We start from the raw sequence: 21,353 nt of genomic DNA on the forward strand, positions 1-21,353 counted from the left end.
TATGTAATAAATATCGGAGTGAAAAATCACTCATATTTATTTTGACACTCCTGGGAATTGAACCTGGGACCTTGGAAGTCTGTGCTAGTCATTTACACTATGTAGGCGGACGAGAAAATCAAACTTATATTGCTTTTTTTTATTATTTAAGTTTTATTTGGTAAATTACTAACACAAATATCGTTCCATAAAGTTTTTTTTTATCATCAGTTGGAACATAGACAATAGACAATGTTCCCAAAGATAAAAAAAAGAAACAGCTCTTACCCCCTCTTCATCCTTCAACTTCCCAAGGACAAAACCCTTAAAATTTAGACTTGGCATCACATACGGTGTTTGAAAGTGATGCGGAATGCAATGCGGAATCAAAACACGTGTCGCGTTAGATTTTAAGAAATGCTTGTATTTACAAAGTATTATAAAACTTAAATTAAAAATGTTTAATTTCTTTTGTGTTGTATTAAACAAGTATGACACAAGTACATACTAAATGTATGTATAAAATATTCCTTTACGATCCAATCTGTTCGAGTGTAAATCAATACTTGTACGCATTCCACACGTCTATCGTGAATACCTTTCTCGAAATATATTTTACGAGCACCTCAGTACGATTGCCCTCCCGGTATGCGGGCAATGTGAGCAGCGCCCGCCACGCGTCCACTTGTGGTCGAGTGCCCGGAATGGTGCATCGGTGATGGAGTAATAGAGTTATAGAGTTATAGAGTAATAGCCGGCACGCTTCGGACGGATGAATGAATCGGATGAGCTAGTAGCATATCTTTGTCTGTCGTGATATGTGCTTCATAACATGTCCAGAGCTGACATCCCATACGAAAGTTGACATTTAAAAGCTTCTTCATCTCACCAATAGATGTCTATTGTGAAAATTCTAGTGATTCTTGTACAATGTTTCGAAATTGAATTATATATACAACTTCCAAGAATTTGAGTAATGTGATTGTCAATCATGGGTATAATTAGTGAATGTTACACGTGTGTAAAGTGATTACTTAAACCAGTCTAAGACGGTCGTAAGCCCCATAAATACCCAGACTTCCTCATCTATGTTGAGATGTTAAAAATTAATATTTTGACTACTTACGTGTTTAAAAAAAATTAATATAATAATATAATATAAAATTTTTTGAAATCTCAACATAGATGAAGAAGAATGTGGAAGTCTGGGCATTTACAGTGCTGACGACTCTTATAGGCTTGGTTAACACCTCCTCTGCGATGGTGGGTCTGGTCAGACCCACCATCGCGGAAAATTATTGATTACGTAATAGGTAATTTGTTTACGTCGTTTTCCTTGAGTGTAATCGTTCTTCAAAAAATTACCTACAAATTGAGATACAAACGAAAATTATTGGACCAGATTCAAATGAGTTATTTAAAAAAAAAAACAAATAAAATATCAAAAATCATATTGAGTAAGGTCAGTTGTTCGCTATCAATGTGTTAGTGTGCCGTCTGCCGTGATTTTGAAATCCCAAAAACAAAAGCATACATTGTCAATCTTTGGCGATTGTTTCCGTTTATTGTTTTTTTTTATATTTGTTTTTAACTGATTTATTTGTTTACTTGTATGACGGATTAAATATCATATATATAGACTATAAGGTAAATCTACATTTAAAAAATATTAATATTACAAAACACAGACCTTCACAATAAACTGTTTTATATTTGAACGATTTATAGTTTTATTTTTTTTAAATCTTTTCGACACTTTACCACAATGGCAGGAAAAAAATAATTATCTCATGACGAGATTGAACGACTTTTGGACAGTTCTAAAAGTGAAAGAAAAGTGAGAGAATAGTGCAGATGACAGTGATTTAGAATTCAAAAACCTTAGGTTCAGAATTTGAAAGTGCAACGGAAAACGTGGTTTTATAAGAAATGTCAGTAAGTGATAAAAACATCGATTTCAACAAGAAAAGTACCGATTGTCCTCTTATTTTTTGGTAATAATTTATTGGTCAATAATAAAATTAAATATCATACCTATTATGTCTAACGAACTTGTATATAAAATTTTTATAATAATTAGTTTTATTTGGTTTCGTACAAAATTGTATTCATAATTTCTAAAACCCGCAAAATGTTTATGTAAGAAATGGCGAACTTTAAATTAATATTTACACCATTTTGGGCAATTCCGTGTATATTTTTCAATGAAAATTTAAATATTTTCACTGTATTAAAAATGAATTTTACTTGCATTATGGACAAAAATTTATCTTGAAACATTAACTCAAAATCCTAGAATCATTTTGTAGTTTTTGGAGCTAACTGCCACGTTTTATATTTGAAGATAATTACTTAGTTGCATTTTGTTAATAATTCTATCTGTTATGATGTTGACTTAAAATATAGTTATAAAATTAAAAACACAAATTATTTGAATTCAGTAAAAATAAAAATGTTTACAATCACTGCTTTATTGCCAACCATGCTACATGCGCGTGTGACATGCTCCGCGGTAGTAGCGAGTATATAAATTAGTTAGTCTGTGGTAGTGAGCCGCAGCGCGCTGTCGCGTTTGGATGTAAAATAATGCGCTTGGATAATTTAATTTCAAAACTATCAAAAACTTGAAAATTCTCATACAAAACTTATGACACATTATCCTATTGCTATGTAGGCTATTTTGAATAATATATAAAATATAAAAACCCGACGAAAAACGCCTAAAAGGCGATTTCTGTACTGGGTCAGATCAGACCCACCACCGCTGGGCGCGTTTTGTTTGAGGCCATCGCGCTTTAGGTGTTAAGTTATTACTTTACACACGTGAAACATTCGACAATTCTACTCATGATTTTTTGTCCGCCTCCGGTGTAATGGTCAGCACGCTTGGCTACCGTTCTGCAGGTCCCGGGTTCATTATTGATATTACACTCTAATATGTATTTAGTATTACCCTGGACTGGTCCCTGAAGTGCAGGAGTGATCACATTGCCTTCATGTAAGTAACGATCAAGGTAATACTGCGTCAATACGATGCAGTGCCCTATGCACCATTGGGTACGGATAAGGGTTAGAAGGAGACGTGTTTAATTTTTTTTTATCTCATAATATATTATTTTTGGACATCTCAACATTAATAAAAACTTTCCTCATCACATTCACAATTGACGACTGTTTTATTTTTTCAAAACTCGGAATTCATTTTCCTTCCGTAATAAGGCCTTGCCTCGGAAATACCAATATCAGTAATAAAATAAAAATTGTTTCATTAATTTTATTTTAATTTTTTTTATTTGTCTTCTTTATTTTCATTTCATGAATGCCCGCTTTTTATATTTTATTTCCTGGACAACTCACCCAAATATAGACAATTTATTAATCTACACTTTTTACTACTTAAATATTAATTTGATTCGTTGGAAATGGATGATTTTCCATAAATCATACGTCAAACTTCTACAAAAAAATAATAATGTAATGTTTTTTCTTTGTTATTATTATATTCTGCCCAATTTTATTACGCGAGTAAAACATTAACCCAGTCTAAGCCGTCAAATAGAGTTCCACCTAGAATCTTTGTCAATTAACTGTTTACGGAATATCTTGATATATCGTGACGTGTAACCATTATTTTCTTTCAAAGCAATCCAATGTTTGGAAAATCGATGTATGATTGAGGTTTGAAGTAATTTATTTTCCTACGAATGGTCGCTGTAATTATGAACAATTTTGACAGCAAAAGCTCGATTCGAACAAATATGAAAAGTTATGTATCAAATATCGCTCACTCCTTTCAACAACGTCATATATAAAAAAAAAACTTGATTTTCAGAAGATCGTTTTTAAACGTTAAGAATATAATAAAATGTATTAAAAATAACAAAGAAGCCACTCATTGAACTTTTAACTGTGCAACAGATATTTTTAGGTAAAACCTGAAGATTTCTTCTCCATTTGAAAAATATTTTCTGTATTTAAAAAAATAATTAAACAATACCTTTTCTTACAATTGCAAAAACAGCACTTTCTGACCTATAGCGGGTAAATATTAAACTGAAATTCTACCGATTTGCTGGGGTATAGTACATTTTCTGGGCATTCTGAAAACATGCACAACTGAAAATTGACGATTTTTGAGATATGACGTTGTTGAAAGGAGTGAGCGATATGTATACTGAAGTCATTTCACAGAAAGCCCCAAGCCATATTATATTTTAATTATGTACCATATAATAAGAAGGTTTTAAAGAAATGAAATAAGTAATGAGCCTTATTATAAATATTCGTAACAGAAAACACAGGGAACAAGCATTTTACTCAAAATATATTTAGTATTTTCTATTATGATTTATAAGCTGTCTACTTTATTTTTTTTTGTAATATTAGCTTTTCTTTTATATGTTATCAACGTTTCCTTATTTTTCTGTTTTACGAGTTTTTGCCCTTTTTTCCTAAAGCTATTTTTTTTTACAATATATAAGCTTTCTCATTTAGAAAGAGGCGGAGATTGTTTGCAAAAACAGATTGGTGTGGCGTTCTAATCTCACTGCCTACCTTTGCGGAGGAGCGGCGTGATGGTTATTTAGTTTTTTTTAGTACCGTTTCGATTTTATTAACAATAACAGTTTTAAGGTTAAAAATGTCAGTCGATCGCAGAAAATACGTGTTTTTTATTTTATTTGCCGTAGGGGTAGACAGAGAAAATAAATCGCCATAATAATCTGTCATTGCAAACAATCTTCGCCTTTTTCACATTCATGCATCTACTCATACATACCCGGCGATATTTTCGACCCCCGAGTTGACCACTTTTAAAGTCATTCAAATACTTCATCATGCCAAGTTTTCCTAGGTCTTCCTCTGGTTCTTTTACCCACCACTTTTGCCTCATAAATTTGTTTTACTGTTCCTTTTTCTCTCATTCGATTCACATGCCCAAACCATCTTAGTTCACCTTTCTTAATTTTGTCGATTAAGCCTATCTCAGCCTTGCGTTCTTTCCTCTTATCACCATTCGAACATCTGTTATGCATCGTTTTGCCGGACATTCGAGAGATCGCATTTCGACTGCATTCAGTCTACTTTCATCCTTTTATTGCTAAGTCCATGCTTTTCTTCCATAATTTAGGGTTATTACACTTATTTTTATACATCGGAAATATTATTTCATCACTTAAGTGTTCACATGGCCAAACTCACTTTTTCTACTTTCACCTGTGTTGGGTTGTGGTCCCGTGGTTAGTGTCGCGGACTCTTGAGTCAGAGTTTCTTAGTTCGAACCCACTCTACCATATTTTCATACCTATTTCTAATAATGAGTCGCTTAGGCTCACAGAAATAGTATGAAATTTAAGTTTCTTTGATGTTTTTCGCAGATACTTTGTGGCACATTTTATGAACTTTATAAAATTAAACAACTTTGTTTTAGCCACTTTTTTTATTATTAGTACACTTTAACTTACCGGTTTCGACAAGAACCTTGTCATCATCAGGGTTTATTAAATTCTTAAATATTAAAATACACATAATTAATTACATTGCTTTACTAAAAAATTAGGATTTTTTTCTGGTAATATAATTAATTATGAGTATTTTAATGTTTTAGAATTTAATAAACCCTGATGATGACAAGGTGCTTGTTGAAACCGGTAGGTTAAAGTGTACTAATAATAAAAAAGTGGTTTAAACAAAGTTATTTAATTTTATAAAGCTGAAATGTAAGTATTTTTATAAATAATAAAAACACAAATATTTCTCTTTTTTTAATCTTTTACTTATTTTCGTGTTGTATTATATATTATCATTAAGTCTTTTACTTATGAGTATTATCCGTATTCGCAGACTATGGTATCGCTAACATTTAGTATGAATAGACCATTCGAGCTGGATTCGGGCTCTCAGCGGGCGAGGAAACTCGCTGTATAGATGCAATCTCTGCCATTGGAGAAATCAGTGAGCCGAGCGGTCGCGTGCCTTTGGAAATAACCAAAACTTCCTGGCCAAATGGGTTTCCTAGCTTTCTCGGCTACTGGCCAGCATCACGCTATCTGCTCGTTTAACTTCCAACATTTAAACTAACAAATGAGAGGACTTAAAATAAATTAAAATCACAAAAAATCCCCTTTCTCTTCTTCGGGCTTCGTGCGTTCTGAAATGTGAATAACTGCCGCTAATCCGTACCGCAATTTTGTAATGCTTTGTTCCTTGTTTTCGTGAAGAATTAGAGCGCTTGTGCACTGCACGGAATTTTACCGTCCGGCAGTCAGTTTTTTTTTAATAAAAGCGACTGCGACAATTCAGCGTAATCGCGCTCCGACACGGAGAAAGAGGGACAATTTCACAAGCAAATCATCCGTTTTTTTTCATGGTAACCGGACCGCCGGACAGTAAAATTCCGCGTAGTGTACAAGCGCTCTTACTCGACAGTGGCTGAAATCTCTCTCGTTTGCACTGATTTATTTGGTTGTAAATAATATTTTTTAAATCCTTTAAAAGCAACGATATTATCAAATGAATTATCTTGAAAGCGGCGCATTATTTCAGTTTTTTTTTGTTTCGTGTTAGTACAACCGTTATATTTTTCCTTCATTTTCGTTCTTCGTAAGGCTTCTTGGAAATATATAGGCTTTGTACCGTAATACAATCTGGACCTCAGAAAAAGTTACACGCGTGTAAATAATTAATACCTTTTTTATAGATATACAAAGACGAATAACTTTTTATGTGAAGAAACCGTTTAGTGTTATCATTTAAACAGCTTACGATCTGTCATCGGCTGTTTTGGTGATTATTTCATACAATTAAAAGCAATCATCATTCTGCCCGTGGCTTAACATACTGTACCAGTGGAATCTTGATATTTCCATATAGTGAAACCCGGATGTAACATTTTATTGTAAATAGCGTGTAATTATTTCTCTCCCGATATATTTTCGTAAATTTATTGCCCGCATTTACGTTTTTTTCTTAGTTTGCGTCGAAAATATCCTGTCATTCGATTTTCGACTCGATCCGTTCTTTTTATGTAACACAATTCGCGATCATCGTTTACGTGCATTTTTTACGATTTTTGTTTGTTTTTTTCGTTTAGTTATTACAATTTTTACAAAAAAAAAAGGAAATGTATTTTTTCAACACCCCCAATTTAAACGTTCCCTCTATGTTGTTTGCAAAAAATCTCATTTACATGATTTTCACAAAAAAAAAAATGTTTTTTATTTTCAAAACCCCCCTCACATTTTACAATTTCAATTTTCCTTCCATTTAGGTTTTTGTATGGAAAATACTCTTCTATGTGATTTTCACAACAAAAAAATATTTATAAAAATCATTTCCCTGCATATGTATTTTTTTTATTATCAGTCCCATAAAAAACGAAAAATATGGGTTCCATTGTATATTGCTTTTTGCGGGAGTAGTATTCTTCGTCTCTGTTGAGTTATCCATAAAAAACTCTTAATTGCAATCCCTCGAGTGTTATGGTTACATACAGTATTATATCATTCATTCACAACTTCTTCATTATATTACCTACCAAAGGCAAGAGGCTTATTATAATGTTCTCGATTTTTCATTTCACCCGCTGTCTCTCCGAACCCCGTGGCAAATAAATTCCCGTGTTGATCATTCTGCTTCCGCAATCATCTCAATCTTATCTCGTCCCACTTCTGTTCACGCACTCTTAATATTTCCATCCTTCACCCGGTCTAGCTACGCTCAGACTCTTTTTCTAACCTGATTGATCACTTCTTGAATTCTTCCGTCTCGCCCAAGTATTGTGATGACCCGCGAATATCGTGAACTAAATTCATATTAGTAATGAAGGTAGAATATTGATTTATGTATAATCAGTATAGTAAAATTAATATGTTACTATACTTTAAATTGTTCCGTGTCTGCTGTGCTGGTCGGGGTTGTGGGCGTCTGTGTACCGGCCAGCGTCGGGTCGGAGTCGTATCTAGCTAACTAATAGAACTAAATACTAATTTAAAAATTGGTGACGGATTTACAAACTTGTATTTATTTAGATTGGCAGTGACAGAGGTATTGAAAGCTTTTAAATGTAAATTCACAGTTAAATCGGGATACAATTTTATATTGTTTCACATTTTCAATAAATTTCGCAACTTAGTTTTAAAAAAATTGCTTTGCAAGAGCAGATCTGTCAGGATGCCTAGATGCTTCTGTATCAGATCTGGGCATGCGGTGGGACAGCTTTCAATATAAGTATATACTTCAAATTGTATCTCGATTTTACTGTGAATTTACATTTCAAAGCTGTCAATATCCCTGTTAATGCCAATCTAAATAAATACAAGTTTTATGCAATTCTCTAAGTTTTATAAACTGCACTAATTTTTAAGGCACATGCAAAAAATACATATTGTTTTAAATCTTTTTAAGATAAGACAATGTCTATACTTTGCCTAGGCTAAGTTGTGTTATCAGCATTGAAATTAAATGAAGTATAACATAAAACTTTTGAATAAACTGATTTGGTAGGAACAGGGGCTATTCTTCAAAGTGGATAACGCAATTTCAATATTACTCGTAATAAAAAAATACTAAATATAGTTGGAAAATATTAGTGTATAGTATATAAATTAGTCCGAAACATGACTTAGTTTGATCTTTCGATTAAATCCGAAACTTGTGTATTGTGTAGCTAATGGCAATAACGTGTAACGGGCTATTATCCTGACCATAGAATGTACAATAATTCTCGCTTCTCTCATTGTGCTTTGGTATCGTGTTGCTTATCGTCGGACGGAATAACGAGCGTAAGGACTTTCAACTGGAGCAATCGACGTTAGAAACAATAGGACATCAACATTGTATGGCGACATTATAGCGAGCGGAGCACTAACTGATTAGACTGCTATCTCCCTCCCTCACGACGTTCGGTCGGTTTCTTATGTCATTCGTTTATTAGTGGACCGCACATACGTTGCATTTGTGGAATCTCACTTCAAAAGGTCCTGTTTTCATTTTTTTTATACATGTACGTTTAAGCTTATTAGTAAACCAATGGAATTCTTTTAATAGCTAGAAGTAGGTTATTCAGAATTATATTAAAGGACATATAATCTGTCAACTGTATTGTGGTTAGAACGTTTACATCTGTGGAGTCTCACTTCAAAAGGTCCTGTTTTAATTTTTTTTATACATTTACGTATAAGCGTATTTGTAAACCAATGGAATTCTTTTAATAGCTAGAAGTAGGTTATTCAGAATTATATTTAAGCACATATAATCTGTCAACTGTATTGTGGTTAGAACGTTTACATCTGTGGAGTCTCACTTCAAAAGGTCCTGTTTTGATTTTTTTTATACATTTACGTATAAGCTTATTAGTAAACCAATGAAGGAATTCTTTTAATAGCTAGAAGTAGGTTATTCAGAATTATATTAAAGGACATATAATCTGTCAATCGTATTGTGGTAAGAACGTTTACATCTGTGGAGTCTCACTTCAAAAGGTCCTGTTTTCATTTTTTTTTATACATTTACGTACAAGCTTATTAGTAAATCAATGGAATACTTTTAATAGCTTGAAGTAGGTTATTTATAATTACATTAAAGTAGATATAATCTGTCAACTGTATAGTGGTTAGAACGCTTGGCTACCACTAAAGGTCTCGGGTTCGATTACCAACCAGGGAGGTAAAAAATAAATATGTACTTGTTTTTTCACTGTAATGTGTATTTAATATTACGCTGTACTGGTACCTGAAGCGCAGGATTGATCATCTTGTCTTCACATGATTAACAATCAGCTTAACATTGCATCAATTTGTGCAGTGCCCTGTGAACCATTGGTTTCGGTTAAGGGTCAGTACTAGATGTAATATATTTATAATAATGTAATTTATTTGTAATATGTGTATTTTTTTATATTTGTATTTATATGATGTTGTATAATGCAAAATAATTTAAAATAAAGAAAAAACTCCTCTCGCGAACTGGTTCAGTGCAACTAGTTCAGTTATTCATTGCTTTTATTTTTAGGATCTACTATATCGACATTCTCGGCGACCTTCAATTTTCAAAGAAAATTCTATACCCCGCCCCCTAATATTTTTCATTTCTATGGGTAAACACATTATGATGGAAAAAATTGTACCATGCTTCGGAAAATCTAAATCATCTAAAAAATAGTAATACTTCATTAATAAACTATTTTAATTATTGTTAATCTAATTCCAAATATCGGGTAGCTTTAAATTGTTGTCTTTCACTGCTTTTATGTGTATAAAAATAATAATAAAACTTTATTTATTGTTTCGGCATTTACTTTATTATAAAAATTTAATCCTTTTAAAACTAACGATTTTTAACCCACCATTTAAAAAAACGTGAATTTAATTATTGTATTTATTCAATGTGGTTTAAATTACTAATAATAATAAACATTGTTTTAATATTGATTCCTTATTGCAGAAATTCATGATTTATTTTTAGTGCCTAGGATATAAATAGCTCCTTCTGAACAGACACTCCACGTCTTGTATCGCATTCCTAACGGCAGTGAGTCATTGAACTAAACTGCACTTCCATTATTGGCTCAATTCTTCGTCTTATGGTTCAGTTTATTATACACACAAACTATAATAACTCGAATGATATACCTACACAATGTGCCATAGCGGAATATTGTCTCGCTGGAGCGTTCGGAATCGGTTCCATTTTCCGTGGTTTTATTACCCCGGCCCAAGTGTGTCGATTTGAAATAACTTCGACCCAAAATGACCTCTGAGCTGTTCCCGACGACACTTTTACTCTTTTTATTGGCCATTTGTTTTATTTTTCAATTTGAACTGAATTTCGAGAAACTGTAATATTTATTGTCGAAGAACGCAACGTGGAGTAGTTGGTTAGACACTCAACTGCGAAACTAACTTCGACTAACTTGATTCCTGGTTGTAAACAAAAATCTCAATATTATTAATATTTAAAGCATTTACTTTGTGGTTAGTCATTTTTACTCATTTATTTTTTTACAAAAATGTTAATAATATAAGTAAATAACCACTCACCGAGATTTTTATATCTACCAGTTTCCAGACGTACCTGTCTCTTCGTCAGGACAATTACTACCACATCATGCAAAAAATACTACCCTTCACTACTATAGCACTATTTACACGCTTAAAACTACACAAAATGTTATACATGCGATTTTTGGTCGACCCGAAGACCAACATGCACTAAAGGTTTCAGCACAAACATGCTTTACGAGCCGAGGTTAAATATGCACATGCATGTCTCAAAAACCGGTAGACATAGAAATCTCGGTGAATGGTTATATACTGATATTATTAACATTTTTGTAAAAAAATAAATAAGTAAAAAATATTCATCATTAGTTGGTTTTATCTTTTGTGGTATTTTTCAAGCCCTCCTTTTCCATCCTTTCTTTCCTATTTTTTATTATTGAATTATTCACGCTTCATGTGAGTGCCATGTACACAGTAAAAAATATAATATCAATCATAGTAAATTCAAAGAGGTCAAAATGTGTGATATTCACTATCGTTTGTTTTTAACATCATCTTGAACTGGTACAAAAAGCACAGGACTGACCACCTTTCCTTTATGCAATAACGGTGTAGTTAACACTGCGCGTATACGATGTAGTGCCCTTTGCATCATTGGGTGCGGGTTAGAAGAAGGATAACCTTTCCTTTATGCAATTAACGATGTAGTTAACACTGCGCGTATACGATGTAGTGCCCTTTGCATCATTGGGTGCGGGTTAGAAGAAGATGTGGAAGACGAAGTATCTTATTAAACGAAGGAAACATATGATTCTCTACATTTACTTGGCTTTTTGATGTGTGGTTTTAGTTAGAGAATAGGTATAGTAGGTTTTTTTCGGGGTATTATTTGTAGGGTATATTATTAATGGTATAATATGGTATTTTCGTTTGATTTATTTATTTACAGTCTTATTTAAAATTTTATCAAAAATATTACCAAAAAGTGCGATGATGATTCTATTTTTATGGTATAAGAGGGCGCAGACTGGTGCGGTCAACCCTCATGATGTCTTTTAACGCTAAACATATCGCGAGACGATTAAAATATTGATTTTTTTAAATCAGAAAACAAATGGAAACATTATTTGTATAGCAACATCATTAGAATCACATAAATCAACTTTTAATTTTGACAACCACACTACTCGAATTATTGGAACTCCTATATAAATTGATCAAAATCGTGACACAGTACACATGAGTTCACAATAGCCATATATGCTTGATTGAGGAAAGCTTTTATATAGCAGAGATGCTTTTATTTGTATGCAAGATTAGAACCCCGGAAAATTTAAATCAATTTTAAATATTATTTTTTGACATCTCATCAAAGATGAAGAAGAATATGGAAGTCTGGGCATTTACGGGGCTGACGACCGTCATCGGCTGGTTTAAGTGGCCACTTTACACACGTGTAACATTCACCAATTCTACCCATTATTGACAACCACACTACTCAAATTCTTGGAAGTTCTATATATATGAACCAATTTAGAAACCTTGTTCTTGAATCACTAGAACTTCACTAGAGACATCTATTGGTGAGATGTAAAGAAACTAATAACTCCTGTTATTGGAGATAATCCAGATTTTGTGAACAAGTATTTGGACACACTCAAAATGTTGCAATTTTAAATATTCAATACATTTAAAACGTTATCTCTTATTTTGCGTTCTAATACATCCTGGTGACTCACAACCATATGCAGTTTGAAATGATCACAAATGCAAATATAGTAAAGACACAATGAACCGAGCCTTTTGATTATAATAATAAATTGATCCTTGTACGATTCCGCGATGGCACGAATCAAGATTGATGAATGCCAATTTGAGTGACTGCATCTCTGTTCAAGTATTCAAGTTGCAGATGTTCCATTCAATGCGCGCCTTCTTCTGTCGCCGATCGTTCGGAGCGATAAACTTAATGTTCAACAGCACTATTCAAATAACAATTAGAGTCGAGCCTCGCCGACGCATCTAAAATTGTTTACGACTTCCAGTCTTTGTTAGGCAGATTTTGGGAGATGGCCACTTGAATCCTGGATGAGTGTACCGTACCTTTTCCTTTATAGTATAGTCCGTTCTGAACCAGCACGTCTGGGGTAACGTATAACACTTTTTTGAGTCTACTTACTTGTATTTTATTATTAAAAACATATAAAAATTAATATTGTGACAATTGTTTCGCCTAGTTATGGCATTTTCAAACGAATGTGAAGATTAGATGAACTGAAAGGTCCTTAAATTAAATTATCTAATGACCGTCAGTCCATTTAATCTTCACATTCGTTTAATAATGTCATAACTAGGCGAAACAATTGTTACAATATTTATTTTAATGTGTTTTTTTTTAACAATAAAATACAACTGAGTAGACTCAAAAACTCTGTTTGGTTTAACACCTAAAGCGCGATGGCCTCAAACAAAACGCGCCCAGCGGTGGTGGGTCTGATCTGACCCAGTACAGAAATCGCCTTTTAGGCGTTTTTCGTCGGGTTTTTATATTTTATATATTATTCAAAATAGCCTACATAGCAATAGGATAATGTGTCATAAGTTTTGTATGAGAATTTTCAAGTTTTTGATAGTTTTGAAATTAAATTATCCAAGCGCATAATTTTACATCCAAACGCGACCGCGCGCTTCGGCTCACTACCACAGACTAACTAATTTATATACTCACTACTACCGCGGAGCATGTCACACGCGCATGTAGCATGGTTGGCAATGAAGCAGTGATTGTAAACATTTTTATTTTTACTGAATTCAAATAATTTGTGTTTTTAATTTTATAACTATATTTTAAGTCAACATCATAACAGATAGAATTATTAACAAAATGCAACTAAGTAATTATCTTCAAATATAAAACGTGGCAGTTAGCTCCAAAAACCACAAAATGATTCTAGGATTTTGAGTTAATATTTCAAGATAAATTTTTGTCCATAATGCAATTAAAATTCATTTTAAATACAGTGAAAATATTTAAATTTTCATTGAAAAATATATACGGAATTGCCCAAAATGGTGTAAATATTCATTTAAAGTTCGCCATTTCTTACATAAACATTTTGCGGGTTTTAGAAATTATGAATACAATTTTGTACGAAACCAAATAAAACTAATTATTATAAAAATTTTATATACAAGTTCGTTAGACATAATAGGTATGATATTTAATTTTATTATTGACCAATAAATTGTTACCAAAAAATAAGAGGACAATCGGTACTTTTCTTGTTGAAATCGATGTTTTTATCACTTACTGACATTTCTTATAAAACCACGTTTTCCGTTGCACTTTCAAATTCTGAATCTAAGGTTTTTGAATTCTAAATCACTGTCATCTGCGCTATTCTCTCACTTTTCTTTCACTTTTAGAACTGTCCAAAAGTCGTTCAATCTCGTCATGAGATAATTATTTTTTTCCTGCCATTGTGGTAAAGTATCGAAAAGATTTAAAAAAAATAAAACTAGAAATCGTTCAAATATAAAACAGTTTATTGTGAAGGTCTGTGTTTTGTAATATTAATATTTTTTAAATGTAGATTTACCTTATAGTCTATATATATGATATTTAATCCGTCATACAAGTAAACAAATAAATCAGTTAAAAACAAATATAAAAAAAAAACAATAAACGGAAACAATCGCCAAAGATTGACAATGTATGCTTTTGTTTTTGGGATTTCAAAATCACGGCAGACGGCACACTAACACATTGATAGCGATCAACTGACCTTACTCAATATGATTTTTGATATTTTATTTGTTCTTTTTTTTTAAATAACTCATTTGAATCTGGTCCAATAATTTTCGTTTGTATCTCAATTTGTAGGTAATTTATTGAAGAACGATTACACTCAAGGAAAACGACGTAAACAAATTACCTATTACGTAATCAATAATTTTCCGCGATGGTGGGTCTGACCAGACCCACCATCGCAGAGGAAGTGTTAACAAGTAATACATAAATTAAAATGCAGTTCTTCAAATAAAACACCAAATCAATAAATATAACAGTTTGGTTTAATCATAAAATCATATCGTCCGCCTCCGTAGTGTAATGGTCAGCACGCTCGGCTACCGTTCTGGAGGTCCCGGGTTCGATTCCCAAGGGGGGTAAAATAAATATAAGCTATTTTTTCATTGTAATGCTTATTCAATATTACCCTGGACTGGTACCTGAAGCGGGGGGCTGATCACCTTTCCTTCATGTGTAAGCGATCAAGATAACACTGCGTTTATATAACGCAGTGCCCTATGCACCATTGGGGTGTGGATAAGGGTTTTATTATTATTTATTATTGGTTTCATCATAAAGTTTTTTTTAAAAATGTAAATGAAAATGTCTCGGATATAAATGGGCTAACATGTTTAGGTCTACGAAATGTCGTTGTTTTATGACTAGTATTTTAGATTTTCATGACACCAACCTTATTGCGTTAGCCGCCATCTTGAATTTTCTCTGTGTTAGCCTAAATATGTTAACAATGCTATTGAGAAATTTTTATTTTTTAATTCATTTTCCAACATACAGAAGAAGGCACAAGGTTGGGAACCTCTGGTCTAGTACTTCTGGTAGCTTACGTTTAGCTCGCCCACCTTGTGATATAAATAAGTTCATTCAATTTTATAGTGAAAATCGCGGTTCACTTTAATTTTTTTCTATCCGTAAATACGATTCGCAGTTAACCGGTTTTTACGAACATGAATTGATAGTAATTGATGAGTTTTTCTGTCCGCCTCGGTAGTGTAGTTAGTGGAAAGCGCGTTTGGCTACCGTGCTGAAGGTCCCAGGTTCGATTCCGAAGAGGGTCGAAACAAATATAAGCGATTATAATTCTCATATTTATTTAATATCTTCATCTTGGCGATAACCTTGCTTTCATGCAACTAGCAATCAAGATGACACTGCGTCGATACGATACAAAGCCGTATGCGTATGGTCGAAGAAGAAGATGACGATGATGAATAAAATTATCTTACAAAAACTTAATGGATAAAAATTATCAAAAATATTTTTGATCTAATTTTCTGCACGCACGAATTGAATTTTTAATGCTTATCTACATTTTATTTGGTTTTCGTGCATATTTTATTCACAACATTTTGTGTGCATCCAAATACTTGTTCAGAGATCTGGATTCTCTCCACTTCACTCCACTTAGTTTTTTTATTTATTTTTTTATTTATTAATGTGATTAGTGTGGTAGTCAATTACGAGTAAAATGGTGAATGTTGCACTGTGTAAAGTGATTACTTAACCAACCTATGACAAGTCATAAACCCTGTAAATACCCAGTTTTCCATATTCTTCTTCATCTATTTGATCAATGTACATATTTTCATTCATTCGAGCCCTTATCCGCACCCCAATGGTGCATAGGGCACTGCATCATATAAACACTGTGTTATCTTGGTCGTTAACACACGAAGGAAAGCTGATCAGCCCTCCGCTTCAGGTACCAGTCCAGGGTAGTATTGAATAAATATTAGAGTGAAAAAATCACTTTTATTTGTTAGACCCACCTCTGGGAATCGAACTCGGGACCTCCAGAACGGTACATATTTTAGTTATTTTAAAATGCCTTACTGGGAAGTCTAACCTTCTGCTTTTAAAATTGTACCGTGTAAACTTTTGGACTCGCCTGCCTCGTAAAATAAAAATGCAGCGTTCTTTAAATTAAGATCCCGCACAGGACTCTAAAGTAATTTTTCTCTACTTCGTCCACTCTTTTAGATGAACTCGGTGATTGTGTGATTTACCGAGTGCGCTTTACCCGCTGCCTATTCCGAGCCTGCCCTTTATTATTCAAGACCGCCCGCGTGACGTGAAAACTATGTCTGCCGCAGTGTTAGCGACGAAATCCGGCGTCGAAATAAGGCGTCTTAGTCACTACTGGCGTTGCGGACTGCTAAAATTACTCGCCCAGGCTAATTATACACTTTGAGCGCCGGCCACGTGGTATCTCGACTGTATGTATGAATTATTCAGTTGGCAAATCTAATACATCCGTGCCAACAGGTTGCCAGTAAATTCCCACAATTAATTATATTAGTTTAAATCTTACTTGGTAAATACGGCTATTTATTGAAATATATTGTGACTCGTGTTTTAATGCATTCCGCATCATCAGACCAGTCTGATTATGTCGTTTATGACGAAAATCGGTCGCTGGTCAAATAAAATTTATGTGAAAAAAAAACTATATTTTTGTAGAATAAAATAACAACTTTGTAGTTTTTTCCGCATGATCATGTGGAAAAAACTACTTACTAAGTTGTTATTTTATTCCATAAAATGCAGTTCCACCAAGAAAATTCAGTACGAAACTTAAATCAACATAAGTAGTTATTATTTTATTCTATGAAATGCAGTTCCACCAAGAAATGTCAATACAAAACTTAAATCTTTATAGTTTTTATTTTATTCTATGAAATGCAGTTCCACCAAGAAATGTTAGTACAAAACTGAAATCTATTTAGTTTATATTTTATTCCATAAAATGCAGTTCCACCAAGAAATGTCAGTACAAAACTGAAATCTATATAATTGTTATTTTATTCTGTTAAATGCAGTTCCACCAAGAAAATTCAGTACGAAACTTAAATCTATATACTTACTTAGTTGTTATTTTATTCTATAAAATGCAGTTCCACCAAGAAATGTCAGTAAAAAATGTGTTTAATTTTATATATCATGTTCTTCTACAAATTTAATGCCAAATCAATAAATATTCTAATAAGTTGTTGAATTGATATTCAGATGAGTAGTGTGAACGCCCGCATCGTCTCAGGATGGAAACATCACTTTGTATAATTTGAACATATCAATAACAATTTGTTTCGATGTATAAATACATCTAGAATAGATGGAATGATGTATTTATTTCAAGACGGTTCGAAATATCGGAATTGTTTTGGAGTTTCGCCAAAATACAAATAGCGCTAACGGATATATGCCTTCAATAAGATGGATAATGTGTGCACGCAATTGTTACGGAGAACATTATTCATATCGATGTAGCTTCGATGGAATACAATATGGAAATGATCCAATTATCTAAAGAATATAAGTATGACATTGTAATCTATGACTCCAATAATATTTTTACGTTTTTATCTTACAATAGATAAAGACGAATATGGAATTTCATTCATTGATTCGGCCGTCACTTCGTGGTAAAATCTATCCATTTTTCTGTTTGAAAATGATGCGGAATGCATCGAAACATGTGTCACTGTAAATTTTAAGAAATAGTGGTATTTACTAGGTAAAACATAAATTAAAAACGAATATGGCAGTCTGGGTATTTACAGGCCTTATGACCTGTCGTAGCCTGGTGTATGACCTGTCACCAGGGCGTTAAAAAACTTTTTTCACCTCTATACATAGATGAAGAAGAATATGGAAGTCTTTACGACGAAACCCGGTCGCTCGTCAAATAAAATTTATGTGGTAAAAACCTATAAAGTTGTTGTTTTATTCCTCATTTGTATAAGACCACCTTTTTAGTTTATTAATCTAAACACGACTAGTTTCGAGAACTACAGATGTCTTCATTGAAAATAAAAAAGCAAACTGTTACAGATTTTATTTTTCACATTAATCAACTGAAAAGTTGTTTTATACAAGTGTTTTCTTTTTATATTCAAAACTTATTCATATGTGTGAAGACCGCATTGAATCTTTAATCGTTCATTCATCATTCATTACTTTTACATCAGCTAAAATGCATTTTTTATGATTTGTTTATTAATATTGTATTTTTTTCAACAGGTAACATAATCAAGATCAATTAAACACACCAAAAACTCTAAAGAAAAGCAGTAACGGAAGGATAAGAAACGCTCGTAAATATATCTAAACTATTATATGTAAGTCGATCATAATATCATAATCCTACTCTTTGTTTCACATGTCAAAGTGACAAACATATTTTATGTATTAGATATTATTCAAATTGTATAAATAATTACCAAAATCGTATTTTTGTAACACGGGTAGCACAAAAATCTTTAACCCTGACGTATTAAGATGACAATGAAATAGCATTTTTTTAACTAGTTTTATTTTTCAAGCGATAACACATAATTATAAAGTATGTATCGGTTTATTCCATACGCTGTAAGTCAATGTACAGGAAGATATATAACATATCTTATTATACATTATCTATAAGGGATATTCGGCCATCTTCCTCTTACAATTTAAAACAGGAATGAATGCAGTTGCAACCAAATCACCCTTAGATTTAAGTTTTGTGCATTCTTGGTGGAACTGCATTTTATGTAACAAGACTACAACTGAATAGTTTTTTCACATTTATTTTATTGGACCGGGTTTCGTCGTTACCGACATCATCAGACTGGTGATTCTTGGTATATCCCTACCTTGCATATTACGGGCACCTTGTACATTACAGTCGTAGTACTGTTTACATCGTTAAATTAAATTTATTATATTAAATTTTCAATATTTTCATATTAAATTAACATATCGTAAGCAAAAGCGTTTGGATTAAAACACTACGCGTATACTACAATTCTTCGGTTTCTTTCTATGACTTTTAAACCAGGCTGGGACCCCATACAGAAGTTTCTAATCGGCACAAAGAAAAACTTCTTTTCAGCATCTTTAATCTAACAGTATTTATTTATTGAACGGCTAATGCCTTTAACATAATACATATATACAATATCATATATCGCTCACTCCTTTCAAGAACGTCATAAATCAAAAATCGACAATTTTCAGTTGTGCATGTTTTCGGAATGCCCAGAAAATGTACTACATCCCAGCAAAAGCGGCATATTTTTTACTTAATATTTACCCGCTACAGGGCAGAAAGTGTTGTTTTTGCATTTTGAACAAAAGGTATTGTTTAATTATTTTTTTAAATATACTAAATATTTTTTAAATGGAGAAAAAACCTTCAGGTTTTACTTAAAAAGATCTGTTGCACAGTAAAAAGTTCAATAAGTGGCTTGATATTTATTTTTAACATATTGTATTATATTTTTAAACTTTTAAAACATTCTCCTAAAGAATCAAGTTTTTTGATTTATGACGTTCTTGAAAGGAGTGAGCGATATAAAAATACACTAATAGGGAAACAAAAAGTCTTAAACATGAAATAATAATAAAAGAACAGATAGTAAGCACTGGTAAATATACGTCTCCTTCACACACTATCAGCGAGCAGCGAGAGAGACTGAAACACAACGTTTAAATTTATCCATTATAACATGGAGAAGAAACGCTGAGAAAGTACAGACTTCAAGGTGGATAACAATATATATTATCAAACACTGACTAAAAATATTTACAAAATGTCCTTATATACTAACAATAATTGCCATTATTAGGTCTAGGAGTACATATAATGGTGGGTATTTCGGTGGGTAATGTGGATTTCTATGAATGTTAAGACAAGCAATGTAGTTAAATGTCAATTAGGGTATATGAATACAATTTGTATGTAGTATTGATCGACCACCGCTTACGAAATGGCAAAGTTGCCTGAAATAAAAATCCAGAAGTAATGTTTGAATTATCCACTCTACGTGCGATTCCAGGAATCCTGGAACCCTGGAAGATATACTAGAAATAGTATTTTGACATAATCTGGTAGTTGAATTTGACTGGATTATGAATAAGTTACTCCTAACCTGTATGTATGGGCGATCTCACGTTCAGTTCTGATTTCATATTTATATTCATGCCGTGTCTGGTATCTTCTCGCAGCTTACGCCATCTCGAGAGAACATTACACTCGATACTGCTTTTATCTTTTATTATTTCTCATATATTTCATTTGGCTTTTAGAAAATTCTTACATTCTCCGATGTAAAATTTTTGCCTCTTCATATCGCGACTAGATAACCGTTCGAACATTGTTGATAAGTAAGTTTTTTCTGACATCTCAACATAGATGAAGAAAGAATATGGAAGTCTTGGCTTATGGTTATCATAGGCTGGTTTGAGTTATCACTTTACACACGTATAACATTCACCAATACTACCCATGATTGACAACCACACTACTCACTCTTGGAATTACTCTACTAATTCTTAGAACTTCTATATATATATATATATATATATATATATATATATATATATATATATATATATATATATATATATATAGTTAAACATATCGCTTGAATGGAATTAAATTTCACTAGAAACGTCTATGGTAAGATGAACGAAGCTTTTTATTGAGCAGAAACTCTTTCATTTGTATGTGAGGTCCAAATCCTATGACGGTCGGAAGCCCCGCACATCCCCAGACTCTCATATTCTTTCTTCATCTATGTTAAGAT

General features: G+C 32.6%; 1 protein-coding gene across 6 annotated transcripts in view; it reads left to right on the plus strand.

The window, feature by feature from the left end:
• LOC148307001 (uncharacterized) overlaps positions 1-21,353 on the plus strand; it is a 229,328-nt gene that overhangs the window by 86,881 nt on the left and 121,094 nt on the right. The window contains exon 1 of one of the 6 annotated variants that reach the window (XM_088264048.1): positions 18,813-18,902. The exons of the other annotated variants lie outside the window; for them this stretch is intronic. The gene's annotated coding sequence lies outside the window, so the exon portion shown is untranslated. Of the gene's footprint in view, positions 1-18,812; positions 18,903-21,353 lie in introns of those variants that run through there. 6 annotated transcript variants of the gene reach the window in all.

Source organism: Brachycentrus maculatus, unplaced genomic scaffold, assembly GCF_059751285.1.
Source record: "Brachycentrus maculatus isolate JH-2025_06_01 unplaced genomic scaffold, ASM5975128v1 h1tg000213l, whole genome shotgun sequence".
NCBI lineage: Eukaryota > Metazoa > Arthropoda > Insecta > Trichoptera > Brachycentridae > Brachycentrus > Brachycentrus maculatus.